Below are 4232 nucleotides of genomic sequence, written 5' to 3' on the forward strand. Positions count from 1 at the left end.
GAGGGAGGGCACCTGGTGCATGTGCCAAACTCAGCGGGGACAGGGCTTCCAGGAAGCCCAGCAAACGCATCTCTGACCCTCCTCGGAAACCACAACCCCCATCCCCCAGAAGGGCAGCGAGAGGCAGGAAGAACAGTGAGCCCCACTCTTACCTGCTAGGCTGAAAGCTTGGGCCCGGTCCTGTCCAGAACTCTCTGCTGGGAGGAGGGGAAGGGCCGCGGGCCATGAGGGCAGAAGTGCTAGAAGTAAATGCTGTCGCCGTTCCTGTGGCCACCTCAGCTGGTCTGGGGCCTCAGTGGGGGCGAGGGCTGAATCTGCCCTTCCTCTCTCCTCAAGCATTTGCTGAGCTCTTCTGACCTCTCACCGGGCCAAGTCACGTGATTCTCCGCCCCAACCCCCCAAACCACGCTGTGTAAGTTACATAGCCCGTGGTTCACTCTCAGTGACCCTATCCCGAAGGCCTTGGTTGCTCACGTTTCCTTAATCAGTGAACTGAGGCTCAGAGAGGCAGTGACTTGCCCAGTATAAAGCAGAGCAACTTCGGAACCGAGTCTGACAAGAGATCAAGGTACTTTCCACTGCGGGTGAAGGTCCCAAAGCAAAAGGCCCTGGCAGGAAAAGGGCCCTCGGGAGCCACCAAGGTTCCTGAGCAGAGGAGTGGCGTGATCAGGGGGGCAGTGGGAAGTTGGACTGAGGGCCCTGAGCCTGGAGCCAGCGAGACCAGGGAGGAGGCTACAGTAAAGGTGCAGGCAACTGGGGGAGCCGAGGGAAGTGTGGGTGCGAGGGACGCTGGGAGGGCAGACCGCTGTGGCTCTCAGCCTCTGGGGACTCAGGGTTGGGAGGAGGAGGCACAGAGGGGGAGAGGGTGGGGTGGGGAGGACATCTAGAGTGTGCTCACAGCACTCCCCGCTCAGCACTGCCTTCCATCTTCCAGCTCGCCACGCAGTGGGCCCAGCAGGGTCGTCACCTCACCTCCCAGGTCGGGAGCAGCCGGGGCTGGGCTCCCCCAGTGCCACTTGGCCAGTGCGGGGCTGTCCCTGCTCCCTACCACACACCAGGCTCCTGCACCCACCTCTTTTTCCAGGCTGATTCCCCATGCCAGATTGATGAACAACGTAATAAAGGAGGCAATCACATTATTCCTGAATGCATTTTAATAAAAATCAAATAAAAGCAATTATGCGAATTTTCAAAAGGATCACCTCTGCTCCTTTCCCTGAGGTAGGAAACAGAATGAATTCAGGAAATCATTAAAATCAGAAACCCAAGCTGCGTGCCACCACCCCGCTGGCGGCTGTCACACAAAGGCAACAGGGAAACCCAGTCCCCCGCGGCAGAGCGGGTGCCTTTCTTTTTAGTTCTTTGAGTGGAAATTCCACCTATGGGTGAAGAAGGGTAATTAAGGGCCAGGAGAGATGCTTTGAATCCAGGCTGCCTTTGCCCCTCCAGTACAAACTTCCCAGTTTCAAAGGGGCCTCAGACTCCCCAAGGGAGAGCTCTCCAACCTGGCAGCTCAGGGGCCTGCGGGGAGGGCAGGCACAGGGCTCAGAGAGGGTCCCCAAATGAACACGCTCTCCCCTCTGTGAGGGACGTGCAGCTCTCAGCCCAGCTGGGGGCCAGAAGGAAGAGGTCCCACCCAGGGGCCTGTTCCCCACCCCAGCATCCCCAGAGTGGGCATTTGCAAGGCCCTTCCCATCTGATTGGTCTTTCTAGCCCCTCAAACTGGTGTGCTCATTCGGGGCTGAGGAGGGTGAGGCACCCAAGGTCACCCAGCTGGTGAGGCAGCACCAAGACAGAGCTTGGTTCTCCGGAGGCCAGACCCGAGTCCTGTGGACCAGGCAGTCTGGACACAGTGCAGCCTGGCCTTGTGCTGACCACCTGCCGGCCATTTCCTGGGCACCGGCCTGGGCCACCATCCCCAAACACCTGGAAGTGAGGGTGTTCCTCCTCTGGGTACATGTTCAGGACTGCGCTCCAGCCAGGTGAAGCGGCCAGCCCACAACCCTGCAGCTAGAAGCGAGGAATCCAGGGTATGCGCAGGGCCGTCAGAATCCAGAGCCAGTTCCTGATTGCCAGGCCGCAGGGCATCCTCATCACAGGAAAGAGGCCTCCATGCAGGGCCTTCTGGGTTGCATTTGGGCGTTAGGGGGAGGAAAGGCAGGGATTTTCCCTTCCTCTGGCCTCCGTATTCACAATGGGTAACCCACGTCCCCCTCCCACCTGAACAACAGGCTAATGGTGCTGCAGAAGGAGCACCTAACCACCCCCAAGGTCATCTCCCTCAGGCACTGGGCCCTGGTTCTCAGCTGGAGGCAAGCTGGAAGCCTGGCAGCCAGAGGTCCCCTTTAGGGCAGCCTGAGTTAAAGGAGCCAACAGGGCTGGGAGGCAGAGGGCCAGCACTGGTTGTGTGTGACCTTAGACTACCCCGATCGCCTCTCTGCATGTGCATGCGTGCGTGCGTGTATGCACGTGTGTATTTGTGTGTGCACATGCATGCATGTGTGCGTGAGTGTTGGGGGGGGGGCAGTGCCCGATCCCCAGTTCAGACCCTTGGCCCTGTTCCACACTGTCCTGTCTGACTCAGCTCAGAGCTACCCTTAGTCCCTGCTGCTGCTAACAGTTATGGCGCCCTCCTACAGGACGCTCCGGGAAATGTCACTCAAAAAGTGTGGTTTCCAACAGGGGGAAAGCAGAGTGACTGGGAGGTTTCTGGGCAGTCCCTCCCAATACCAGGTTTCCCTGGGAAGCAGGGGTTTCTGGCAGGCCCTGTACCATCCAGCACCCAGGACTGGGAACTGAGCACAGAGCTTCTGGTCTCGTCCACCTGTCTTCACTGGTGCCCCTGTCTGGCCTCTGAACTTCAGGGGCTTCTAAAGGGAAGAGGAGACAGTGGCACCTGGCTTCTAGGGCTAGTGCATAGGGGAGAGCAGGACGGGTAGATGGTGTGCAACCCCTCTGTCATTCCTGTCCTCCCAGGGGCCAGCTGCCCCCTACTCTGCTCTGCCCAGCCCCTCGGGTCTTGCACACAGCAGGCACTCCATAAATGTGCGCGGTGTGATGCTCAGAGAGAATACAGGCTTGTTCAGGAGGGGGAGTTGAAAACAGGAAAAGGAAGTGCCCCTGCTTGTTTCCTCGGGGCCTGTGGACTTGGGACTACGTGTATGCACACGTGTGTAAGCACATGTGTGAACGTATGTACTCCTGTGACCACACCCACCAGCTGACGTACCCACTGGCTTGCACACATGTCTTGCACACACACGTCAACACAGCAGATGGGTAAACAGCAGCCCCAAGCCTCAGACAGTCTCCTCCCAGCCTTGCATCCAAATCCCCCGTCAAGATGGGCCTTGGAGCAAACTGGCTAGGACCTTGGAGGTCCAGGCGCATGGGGTCCAACAGGGACATCCATCTGCTGTCACCTTCACCCAAATTCTATCTTGGTCACTCTGGGAACATCTGCCCAGGTCTGACACCACCGGCTATGCCTGGGATCTGGGGATAAAAGGCTGCTCTTGGGAGCTACTAAAACATCTGCCCTGGGATAAGGGCTGACAGAGGGATGTCCAAGGACTCTGACAGGGTAGAGGAGGGCACATCCAACTCTGCTGGGGGCTGAGGAGGTGGGGATCACAGGGAAGACCTCCCAGCAAATGGAACCTTGGAGTGGGACCTAGAAGGAGCTGGGTTTCCTGAGCAGACTAGGTGGGCAGAACATTCCAGGTGGAGGGAAGAGCTTATGCAAAGGCATAGTGGCATGCCTTGTTCAGGGAATGCCCAGCTGCCCGGGTACCTGCCCTGCTTCTGCTGGCTGCACCAGGAAGAAGTGTCCTTTTCAGAGCACTCTCGAGAGGGAGAGGGCAAAATGGGGCACCACACTGCAAACAGACCCAGGGCCGGGAGCTAGTGCAGAAGGCAGTTCCTGAAGGAAAGAGACACATGGGTGTGAGCTGGCCCTCAAAACTCCTCCTCTTTCCCTTTAAAGAAGTCACTTCCCCTGGGAATGCAGCATACATATAATTCAATGTCTCAAAAGTGCAGTTAGCCCGGGGATCCCACACTTGTGCTAAAACCATGTGTCAAAGCGAGGAAGGGAGCAACGGATGAACGTCAGGTAGTGGTTCCCTCTGGGAAGCGAGGGGCTGGGAGGGGCAGATCCTCACTGGTGTCTGTCATACTCAGGGTCAGTGCAGGGGTCATGAGGGTTCATTTAATGTGCTCCATGGCTTACA

This window comes from Eschrichtius robustus, chromosome 7, assembly GCF_028021215.1.
Source record: "Eschrichtius robustus isolate mEscRob2 chromosome 7, mEscRob2.pri, whole genome shotgun sequence".
Lineage (NCBI taxonomy): Eukaryota > Metazoa > Chordata > Mammalia > Artiodactyla > Eschrichtiidae > Eschrichtius > Eschrichtius robustus.